This window comes from Zalophus californianus, chromosome 10 (genome assembly GCF_009762305.2).
Source record: "Zalophus californianus isolate mZalCal1 chromosome 10, mZalCal1.pri.v2, whole genome shotgun sequence".
Taxonomy (NCBI): domain Eukaryota; kingdom Metazoa; phylum Chordata; class Mammalia; order Carnivora; family Otariidae; genus Zalophus; species Zalophus californianus.
The window spans coordinates 17,796,500-17,809,607 of NC_045604.1; positions in this window are offsets into that span (position 1 = coordinate 17,796,500).

Consider the following 13,108-nt stretch of genomic DNA (forward strand, 5'->3'; position numbering starts at 1 on the left):
TCAGGCTCTGCACTCAGCATGGAGTCTGCTTGAGATTCTCCCTCTCCCTCTGCCCCTTCTCCTACTGCTCACACACTTACCTCTCTCTCCAAAAAAAAAAAAAAAAAAAAATCAACTTTAAGGAAAAGAGCAGGAATAGATATGTAGATATGTGTGTAATTATTTTAGTTCATCTGAGATTTTTCTTCATTTTATACTCTACTCTGAAAATACTGATATTAAAATAGCTGAGTTTTTCATTCCAACATAATTAGCTTTGGCTCAATTCATACATAATGCTAATAATCTTTCTTCACTGTTGACATTGACCGATCATTCATCAACCACATGAAATTACACAACAGACAAATAAGGATAAATGAAGAGAACACTTTAATTAATGCCATTTTTTGAGCATGTCAAATGTGAATTTTCCTGTACTGCCAAGAAAACATCGTGGTACCTGTCCTCACCCAGGCGCTCCTTCTGACTGTGATCAATCTCTGTCTTAGTTACACAATGATTCATTTTCAATATAAAATAGCTATTATAAAAGAGAAGAAAACTTCACTTTGGGGATCCACTTTGACATTAACCCAGAGAAAGCAGCCCATATAGCCAATTATGACAGACTTTGTGAGGCTTGGCCTTGTCTTCTCAATATAGATGGGCTGAAAATAAGATGTATTAGTGTAAAAACATTAAGTTCATTTTTTTACCCTGAAATTGTCCAAATGAAGTATTAATGAGTTAGCCTTTGGATATAGTATATTTTCTCTTTACTGAAAGTACCATTATCATTTGCTTAAGATAGATGTGAACAGTAGTGAGAAAGAATTAAAATTAACTTTTAGCACTCAGGTCTGAAAAATGATCAATCTAGACTAAAGTTTATAAGTGATCTAGTAACTTTCACTGTATATTAAAATATAAAAAATTATTTTTTTCTTTTTTTTGTTCTTTGTCATCTTTATAATTTTCTCACATTATTTAAATTATTTAGACAACAAAACATTTAAAATATTATATGTGCCACAAATATACTGACAGTAAAAATATAAATATGGCCTACTACCTGTGTTCACTGAGCTCATATTATAGAGATACAATAAGATAATTTAAAAATTTCAATACAATGCTTGAGTATGATATTAGATGTCTTAATAGCTTTTTCAGAGTGATTAAGATAAAATCATATGTTCTTAGTGTAGTGTTAGTTATTGTATTCTTAAATAAGCAGTTAGAAATTTCAGTAAATGTATAATGCCTAACATTTTCATTTTGTTTATGAAGTTACTTTATTTCAACCACTAATTTCTTCCATTCTCTTTCATCCTCATTTAAAGATCCCAAAAGTGATAAACAGAATTGAGTGCTAAGCCTGAATTGAGGCAGTTATTCAAAGAGTGTGCCTTAACTGTCATAGTCCATATAGACAAGCCAACACATAAATATTACAGTTGCCACTTATTAAAGGAGAAGGACAAAAACTCAAAGGTTTAAAACTAAATTATGCTACAGGTGATACATTTTGAATGTATAGCCAAAGAAATTTGCTGAACTTGCTGAACTGTTGTCAATCACATGCCTTGGACTTAGTACTAATATTCATATTCATAGACCTTGCCAGTGAATAAAAAACTCTTTCTGTGCTCTCTTTATAAGAGAAAGGAAAAGAGCTCATATCCCCCTGGGCTGAAAATGAACTTTTGAATTAAATACCCAGCTTATCAGAATTAATCAAATTAAAATCATGTAAGCTCTTCAATTTAATTTACTTTACATTATTGTGTGAACAATGTTTTTAGAAAATGTAAACCATTAATAAGAAATCTCTAGTGTTATGTTTTAATAATATATTTGAACTTCAAATTATCATATGTTGGTGGTTTTTAACAAATTGAATTAACTTTTGTTTCTTCTCATCATGTATATGGTGGGGAAAAAGATACATATAACAAATGAACCCATAATTTCACTATTCAGAAGTAGCCATTATCTATATATTTGTATATTCTTTCTTCATTCCCTTTAATTTCATTCTCTACCCTTGCCCACCCTAAAATGAGGACACCACACTGCTTTGCTTAAATAAGCAAATAAGTTCTTAAGGGACTTAAATTCTTAAGGGACTTAAATAAGTCCCTGAGAGTTTTCTGAAAAGTCGATGGGCTGCTACCTAATAGGTGCTTACAAGCAGGATCCTTGGGACCTTGTGTTGTGGCCTCCTCTTCATGACATTATAGTGATAGTTTTGTGATCATTAGCTCATGTGAACCTTATTAAAATGGCCAAAATCTGGAACACTAACATCAAATGATGGCAAGGATATGGAGAAACAGGAACTCTCATTCATTGCTGGTGGGAGTATAAAATGGTACAGACACTTTGAAAGACAGTTAGAGGTTTCTTAATAAACCAAAATTACTCTTACCATACAATTCAGTAGTCTCATCCCTTCATAGTTAAACCGGTGCCATAACTGCCCAAACTTGAGGAAAACAAGGTGTCCTTCAGTAGGTGAGTGGGTAGACAAACTGGTACATGCACGCAATGGAGTACTTATTCAGTATGAATTGAGTATGAACCCTGATATAAACAATAGACTTTGGGTGATTATGATATGTCAGTGTAGGTTAATCCAGTGTAATAAATGTACCACTCGGGTGGAGGATGTTGATAATGGGGGCAGCTTTGGATGTGTGGGGGCAGGGGGTATCTGGGAAATATTTGTACCTTTTTCTTAATTTTGCTATGAAACTAAAACTGCTCTAAGAGAGTGGTCTTAAAAGAAGTTATAAAATTTGTTAATTGATTTTATTATTAATGATATGACTTCGTTTGTATATTTATTGGACAGCTATATTTTATGTGCAGGAGGAATCTATTCAAACATTTTTCCCATTATCATAATATCAATATTTTGTATTTTCATGATTTTAAGAGATTGTAACATGAGAATATTAATATTTTACATGGTTATGAAGAGTATATTTCCCTATGTGTTTTATTGATTTTATGTCATTCTTAATACATACATAATTTAATGTTTAATAACAGAGATTTATTTATTTATTATTTTGGCTTTTGTGTTTAGAAAGATTGTATTAGTTATCTATGCCTCTATAATAAATTATCCCATAATGTGGTGTCTTATTAAAAAACACACTTTCTGAGGGTTCCTGGAGGGGAGGGAGGTGGGGAAATGGGGTAACTGGGAGATAGACATTAAGGAGAGCACGTGATGTAATGAGCACCGAGTATTATATAAGACTGATGAATCACTGACCTATACTTCAGAAACCAATGATACATTTTATGTTAATTAATTTATTTAAATTTTTAAACATGGGGAAAAAAGACAAAACATGGAAACTTTCTTCTAGGAAGATTAAAAAAAAAAAAACAAGCAAGCATTATCTTACACTTTCTATAGTCAGGGACTTGGATATGGCTTAGTTGGGTCCTTTGTCTCGGAGTCTCACACATCTGCAATTAAATCACCCAGGACTGCAATCATCTCAAGGCTCAACCGGAAGAAGATCTTCTTTCAAGATCGTTCAAATGACTGTTAGCAGTTCCCTACATGTTGGACTGAGGGTCTCAGTTCCTCACTGGCTGGAGCCCTCTGATAGGACCGCTCACAACTTCTCAGCTGATGTCCATCAGAGCAAGTAAGTGAGACAACAAGAGTAGCTGACAGATGGCAAGTGAGGCAAAAGTCACAGTATTTTGTAACCTACTGATACCACTTTTGTTCATTACTCTGCTTAGAAGCAATACAAAGCACACCACACACTTTCTTGAGAAAGGGGTTTTACACACACACACACACACACCCAGGAGACAAAAGTCTTTGGGAGGTATTTTAGAAGCTGTCTGTCACATAGACCTTTCATAGTCTTACAACAATTATTTTGTGTGTATATGTGTAACGTTCTTTTTTTTTTGACTTATGTCTTTCCCTATATTTTAAAAGTTGTTGCATATTTTTGCTAAGATATTTTGGCATAAATATAAAATTTTCTTTATATTATTAAGAGCTGTGTTATGAATGTTATACAGGTACTCAAACATACACTTCCAAATAATTATGGAATAAGCTTTAGCATTCACTGTCACAAAACAAAAACTTTTCCTGTTAACCTGACTCATGTTTATTATATGTTTTTTTCTTTTTCTTTTTCTCCTTTGTTTTTTACAATGTTGTGTACTTTAATTCAGGAAATTTATTTTTAGATGTTATTAAAATGACAAGTGGAATTATTAACACTGATTAGAGGAATATTCAACAATGGTTTTGCTTCACTGAAGTCTTTCAGGGGTACTTTGCCTGGGTCCCACAGCCTGTCTTATTGAAGTTTTGTAACTATTAGGTTAATAATAATTCAAAGTATGTAAAAGCCTGGAAAGGAGAAATGTTTTTCTGACTATGCATAAATGTGAAAACTAACATTTAAGGTGATTATTTTAGCTAAATGAGACTGATTTAAAGTTATATCTTTGTTAACACATGTAATATTCTTTTCTTTATATTTTTTAAAGATTTATTTATCTTCTTTATTTTATTTTATTATGTCAATCACCATACATTACATAATTAGTCTTTGATGCAGTGCTCCACGATTCATTATTTGCGTACAACACGCAGTGCTCCATTCAATATGTGCCCTCTTTAATACCCATCACTAGGCTAACCCATCCCCCCACCCCCCTCCCCTCTAGAACCCTCAGTTTGTTTCCCAGAGTCCATCGTCTTTCATGTTTAGTCTCTCCCACCGATTTTCCCCCCTTCATTTTTCCCTTCCTACCATCTTCTTCTTTTTTTTTTAACATATAATATATTATATATTTCAGAGGTAATATTCTTAAGACTATATGCTATCGCTAATATTTTTATATTTGGATGAAGAATAAAAGGGTAAAAGCAATTTTAAATAATGATCCATCTCAGCTGTATTTACATTGATGTAAATAGTCTGAATATCCATTTCTAATTACCCCTAGAAAGAAGGCATTATTTTAACCAGTCACAATTGGACTATTTTTTTCTCTTTAATTTTAGAGAATGCATTGTCGTAGAACATGTGTCATTCCTCTGTCTTCATGACTTTTTCATGTCAGCTATTTAGTTTAAGTCCTAGATTCTGACAGCATTTCCCCTTGTCCTAAAAATGATACTCCTATTAAATAATCTCAAAATTATATTCATCATGATGTTTATTTTAAAAACTACCAAAATGTAAAAAGAAACCCCTACCAAAATGTAAAAAATAAAAATAGAAACTACCAAATTATTACCCCAAACTATGGCACTTGATATATACTCCTTTAAAAAACAAACAAACAAAAAAACCCAACATAGACTCTTATCAGAATGACCTATTTATTGAGTTCGCTACTTAAAATAATTCTTCTGTTTATCCCATAATAGACAAATGTCATATATCATGTAACAAAATACTCTTCTGACCAAAGTATCAATAAAAACAGTTCAAAGCTTCAGAAAGACCAAAAGAAATCATTTCATCAGCATATGAGAATTCTGAAAAGAAGTGTCAAGATATCAGAATCCTAGCAGCATTCATCATTTTAGTTTATTTTGGTCATATCAGTAGATTTGTAATAGTCAGTAATCCTGTATCTTTAACTTTCAAATGGCACTCCAAAGGAAATTGATGAAAGGATACATAGTATAGCTTATGAAGATTTTCATACATAGTTTTAGGAGATTATTTTTGGTTCATTTGGATTTCCAAATATTCCTCAAAAAAAAGATTTATTGCCTTTGATTAAGGATACCTTTTTAGACATTTTGTTATTTAGTAATACTTTTGCAGTTCAGTTATTTAGTAATAGTTTTGCAGACTTAACATTTTGGTGAACTTTTAGGTTAACAGAGAATTTATCTTTTAAAGCTAATGTTAAATTCTATATATTTTATTCTAGGGAAAGCCAAAAGAATTTCACCCAAAAGAAAAGGTGACATTTCCATTTTGAACAGTCTGCTAAAAATGCCACACAAGCTAGAGTTTTAATCCATGTCAGTGAGTTATGCACAAATTGATTTTAAATGTAGCATTTTATTGCTATAGAAAGAAAAAAAATAGCATTTCCTTCAAAATAAGATTAAACAGATACGTAATGGGATTTTATTTATAAAGTTGAGGTTTTACACATATTTGCTGGTTATGCTGTATGAAATTTCCTTTCTGCATTTACTGTGTGCTTAAATATCAGCTATAAACACCCTGAATGGCAGGTGCTGAAATGGCAGACGGAGACTTTATTCCATCTGTGTAAAAGGTTAGCACCACATTGCAATGCTTAACATAACCTTAACAATCCATAATTTAAACTCTGTGTCTAGGCCTATTTCTTCCTGAAATGTGATTTTAGTACAGTATATTCTAGCAAGTTCAACATATAGTATGGAGTTATCTTATATTTGTAAAATAATTAATCAGAAATTGCATAGTTGTCATAATGTCATAAGCTTAGAGTAAATAAAAAATATGTTAATCCTCACAGTTTGTGCAAAAAATAGTTTCCTATTATTAGTTCTACTTATATAAAATATATTTATCCTTATAAGTTATTCTAATAACTTACAAATATTGAAAATAAGAGTAAAAAATGTATAAAATATTTTATTTATTTCCCAGCTGAGATCAACTTTAATTCAGATGGCAAGATTACAAACTCCAAATGCATATATTCTTCTATTATGCAATCTTTATAAACAATTAGATTCTTGCATGGAGCACTGGGTGTTACATGCAAACAATGAATCATGGAACACTACATCAAAAACTAATGATGTAATGTATGGTGATTAACATAACATAATTAAAAAACAGTTTAAAAACAATTAGATTCTTAATTATTTGATATTTTCTATTTTAGAGATTTTTGTTGTCAATGAGGAGGCAAATTCATTAGAAATCATGTAAAATTTATTCTTGTACTTCTACAGCATATACCATTCCACTTACAGTAAATTAATGTCTCATTATTGGTGTTCATACCTTTTGCTTTAATATGTCCTACTAAACTGCCAAATAACATTTACTTGTGATAAACTTCCCTCATATTTTGAGCCAATTTTATTCTGGGATTTCCTCCATTAAATGTGCTTTTCATAATGAAAAAAAATTGTAATCCTATTTCCTATACTCTTTTCTTGTCTCCTCTTAGTCTTGACTTTTCATATTATATTGTCTTATTCAGCCAGCAACAGCAATCACTCTCAAATTGTTTAACCAGATTTTCATTCCCCACTCACTAAACAAGTCCATCCTTGAAGCAAATAAAATAAAATAAAAAAGTGATTTTCAGTGGCTTCATGGGTGGTTGGAAGAACTGTTTGTTCTCTTATGCCAGAAATTATCTTTTGTACTTCTATTAATTCCTCATTTTGATTTAAAATATATATTGAATAATTCAAAGAATGTTAAGTAGTATAAATGTTACTACAAATATAGATTGTGTGCAGTTTTGTTGGTCAATGAATATTTTAAGGAAGGATGTGATAATATTATATGTTTTAAGCAGAAGTATAATCTATCCACAAAACTGTCCAGGAATTAAATCAGTTCTATACTTGATATAACCATTCTGTCTTGAAATCAATTTGAATTTCAGTTAAGAAAAGAAATTTTCGCTCAAAGACAGTAGTTAAGCAGATTAAAACATATTTAATATATTAACTAATATCTTTAGAGATGCAAAAATAATAACACCTTAAAAAGTGTTAATTTTAAACAATTAAAGATTTTAAATTGCCAACATGAACAAGTCCATTAAAATAATATTTTAAAAATTCTAGTAGTACTTTATTATTTGTCATTCAGTCAGAGTCCATTAACTTCTTAATTAATTAATTAATCGAAGTACAAAGGATAATTTCTGGCATAAGAGAACAGTTCTTCCAACCACCCATGAAGCCACTAAAAATCACTTTTTTATTTTATTTTATTTGCTTCAAGGATGGACTTGTTTAGTGAGTGGGGAATGAAAATCTGGTTAAACAATTTGAGAGTGATTGCTGTTGCTGGCTGAATAAGACAATATAATATGAAAAGTCAAGACTAAGAGGAGACAAGAAAAGAGTATAGGAAATAGGATTACAAATTCTTAGTAATTACAGAATGCAGTCAAAATAATGGATGCTGTCAGTGTTGCCCTGTTTCACTCCTATGCTATCATTCTCATTTTGTGAGCTTCTAAATACTGGCATCATAGCTGAGCATCCATCTTAGAGATCTTTGCTAAGGGCAAAGTGAGAATGACTTGAGCATTGTGGCATACTTCAAAGTTAAAGTTTAATTTATTAAATTTTATAATTGGTAAAATGCAAATCAGTTATCCTTAAGACCCTAGTCTAAAATGATGTAATATATATATTTTAATATTATTGACCAAACACAAGAGTCCTAAATAATAAGAAGGCACATCAAACAGTCATTAATAGACACTATTGGATTTTATTACTATAATGAGGATCCATTTAAATTCTTGTGGTTCAGAAATCCAATAATAGCTAAGGATAAATAGAGTCAAATCAATTGGCAAGCAGAAAGTAAGACCCAATAATGTGATCCAGACCTAAGACAATAGTGGAAACTTGGAAAAATCAGAATTGTGTTGCCAATAAAGTTAGTTTTTCAAAGTCATACCCTTAATAGGTGCTATCAAAGCAATAGAGATATGCAGGTTTCCCAATGCAGGTGAGTGTGCTAACTAGATCACGCTAGTCCTTCATGAGTGGGTCACATTCTCAATTAGTGGTTGATCTGTCTGGCTGTGTGCTTATGGATTTGTTGGGAAGAAATCTGTCCAGCTCAGTTCAGCCCAGGTGGACTTTGCTAGACTCTGCTTCACACGTCTTCACGCTTCAGGCCAAGGATAAATGTGTAACCCCTATATAAGACATGCTTATCTCATTATAGAAGATAGAAACACAAGAGATTCAGCTAATTCATGCAATTATGTTTAAAGTTTTTGTTTGGATGATGAAGTCCTCGTACATTTATTGGCCAAAATAAGTCACAAGGACAAGTCTGACAAGAAGGGGAAAATGTATGTTGTATATTTGGAGACACTGTAAATACTTAGACAATGGTGTACCTGTATACTTTTCTTTAGGAGAAGAAATTAATCAAGAACAATGAAAATATCTGCTAATACTCATCCACCTCAAAATCAGTAATACTGGACACTATTAAAAATATTAGAGGCACAAACTCCTTGCCCTGGGTAATTGTCAAGTAAAAGAAAAGGATTAATAATTTATTCATTCTAGGGCAATTGCCATATATATTATATATATATTTATAAAGATAAATGAAGTTTTAATATACAATGGAATATTACTCAGCCATCAGAAAGGATGAATACTTGCCATTTACATTGATATGGATGGAAGTGGAAGGTATTATGCTGAGCAAAATAAGTCAGTCAGAGAAAGAGAATTATCATATGGCTTCCTTCATATGTGGAATATAAGAAACAGAACAGAGGACTGTAGAGGAAGGGAGGGAAAACAGAATGGGAAGTCATCAGAGTGGGAGAAAAACCATGAGAGACTATTAACCAAAGGAAACAAACTGAGGGCTGCTGGAGGGGGAATGAGTAGGGGGTTGGGGTAATTGGGTGATGGGCATTAAGGAGGGCACATGATGTGATGAGCACCGGGTGTTATACACAACTGACAATTTATTGAACATTATACTTGAAACTAATGATGTACTATAAGTTGGCTAATTGAATTTAAATAAAAAATAAATAAAATAAATGGAGTTTTATAATCACAGCAAAAAACCTAAATGAAATGGAGATAACTAATATTCTTGATAGAGAATTTAAAGTGATGATCATAAACATCCTCACTGGACTAGAGAAATGAGTGGAGGACATCAGTAAGTCCCTTAACAAAGAGATAAAAATGAACCAATCAGAGATGAAGAACACAAAAGTGAAACTTAAAATATACCAGATTGTAATAAATAGCAGAAGAACAAATTAGCACAGAGTAATGAAAAGTAATCAAGTTGAGCAGGTGAGAGAAAAAATGCAAAATGAGAATAGACTTAGGAAACTCAGTAACTCCATCAAGCATAATAACATTTGGATTATAGGGATTCCAGAAGAGAGAGCAAAGGGGGAAGAAAATTTATTTGAGGAAATAATAGCTGAAAACTTCCCTAATCTAGGAAAGGAAACAGACATCCAGATTCAGGAGGCAGAGAAATTCCCCCAACAAAAATCAACCCAAGGAGATCCACACCAAGACACATATAGTTAAAATGGCTAAAAAGTAATGATAGAGAATTTTAAAAGTAGTAAGAGAAGAGAAGATAGTTACATACAGGGGAAACCCCATAAAGATATCAGTGGATTTTTTAGGAGAAACTTTACAGGCCAGAAGGCAGTGGCATGATACATTCAAAGTGCTGAAAGGAAAAAAATCTATAGCTAAGAATACTCTATCCAGGAAGGCTATCATTCAGAATAGAAGGGGAAATAAAGAGTTTCCCAGACAAACAAAAGTTAAAGGAATTTATGACTACTAAAACAGCCCTAAAAGAAATTTTAAAGAGGACTCTGAGTGGAAAGGAAAGATCATAAGTAAGAGTAAGGTAAGTAGTAAGCACATAAACAGTAAAAATAAATATATCTATAAAAGTCAGTCAAGGGACTCACAAAATAAAAGGATGACACCGTATACCTTTAAAATGTGGGGAGGAGAGGAGTAAAGAAATGTACTCAAACTTAATCGACCATCAACTTAATATAGACTTCTAAATGCAGACAATGTTATTTATAAACCTAATGGTAACCACAAATCAAAAACCAGTAACAGATATGCAGAAAATATGGAGAAAGGATTCCAAATGTATCACTAAAGAGAGCCAAGTTAACATGAGGGAAGAGAGCAAGGGAAGAAGGAAACAGAGAAGAACTATAAAAATAACCACAAAACAAGTAAAAAATGGCAACAAATACATATCTATCAACTATTACTTTGAATGTAAATGGACTAACTGCTATAATCAAAAGATGGGGTGACAGAATGGATAAAAAACAAGACCCATCTAAATGCTGCCTACAAGAGACTCATTTCAGACCTAAAGACACATGAAGATTGAAAATGAGGGGATGAAGAAATATTTATCAAGCACATGGATGTGAAAAGAAAGCCAAGGTAGTAATATTTATATAAATGGAGTTCTAGCTGACAGTCGTGTCAAGAGTAATCCTTTAATGAAGTCTTTGATTCAGGGAAGGGTCATCAATGTATAAAACCAATAAGTACTTCAGGAGGTCTTTCTAATGGAGGGACTATGATATCACCATCTGAACCACAGATCAAGCTTAATTAAATATGTAATAACCAGACATTATGTGTCACTGAACAATCTAATACTGAACATGTAATATCAGCTAAACCTAGTCAAGTTTCTAGAACTAACTTCCATCTACCAAAGGGAAAGTTAAGAACCAGTTAAATGACAGGATAAGGAAGAAATAAAGAGCTGAAGACTTTAAGAACTTTTATAAGATAACCCTGTCTTTATCAATTAGTGAAATATAAAAATTGGAAAATTTTATGAAAATGTTTCTATTCTTTTCTTTATAAAATAATTTTTGAGCATTAAAAAAAAACTTTTGTTTTGTTTTTTAGTTTTTGGTTTTTTTCCTAAAAGCCCATGATGACCTTTCCTTTAGGACCAGAAGAAAAACATTTACATATCCTAAATAGCTCATATGCATTTTTTTCTATTTATACCAATGCTCATTTATTTTCTATAACCCAATATATTTGTAAAATATTGTTTCCCCTTGTAAAAAGCTATGTATACTATCTTCTATTAAGAAATTTGTGTTTAAATATTTAGGAATTATATCATGTATTAAAAACTCTCAGTAGTTTGTAGAGTGTGGAAATACAAGTTCTCTCCCTCCCCGACTTCCTTTCCTTCTCTCTGTTCTCCTCTCTTCCCCCTCCCCTACTTTATCTTGCCCATCTTCCCCTTCTTTTCCTTGTCCTTTCTTTTCTTCATTCCTAGACTTCTCAAAATGTTTCTACAGAATTCACATTTGCAACCAGCCAGTTGTCTAGAACAGTAGATATTTGTTATAATCTGTTCATATAGTTTGAACAACAGTCCTGCAGAAACAAACGTCAAACCCATATAATACAGTCAGAATTAACATTGAAACACTAAATTGCATGTTGAAAAGGAAAAACATTTTATTAGTCTTTGAAATAAAATACTGCTTACCACTTACTGAAAATATATTTTATGAGATAGTGAACAATTTAATATACACACTTCTTTGATAAGATATATTTAAGGGAGCTTCAAATCTATTTTATATTCCAAAGAAACCCAAAATAAATGGTTTTGCATTATATATGTTTAGGATTTTGCTACCACCTTCATCTCTTAGCCTCTTTCTGATACTTGTATCTTTGTGAAACTTGTTAAATATAATTGAGAAATATTTTCCAGCATTTTAAATGTACTTATAATGTAATTTTTATCACAATAGAAGCATTGTATTATATGATGGTGGGTAATATTGAAAGATCTAAATTATTTAATGTATAGAAAATTTCATTGCTTGAAAATTTCATTGCTTTAAAATTTTTGCAGAAGTAGAAGAAAAATAAGAAGGAAAGGAAGGATTTGGAAGTCTGCATATAATCTAAGTTAATTAAATCACTGAAAATGAAAGTTTATATAACTCACTAAATATGAAGAGTAATCATTACTGAGCATCGTTTATGACCTTGCAAGGTAGGTACTGATATACTCACTTTAAACCTGAAAAAATGATGAGCCTTAGTATGTAACAGTGTCAAGGTCAGACAAATGCTATGTAGTGAAGGAAGATATCAAAATATTTATTTTGATTGTAGTAGCCATACCCTTAAACATTGTATAATGGTCAGGGCTAATATTCAAGTAGTACAAACCAGTGAAAATATTGTTTTATTTTTTTTTAACTGGCATCCATCCTGAGTTTTTATTGAATCTGGTTTGATGGGTTAATATCCATATCTTAATGGCTGTTAGATATCTTAAATATTTTACATAGCTACAGTTATCCTAGGAGTGCT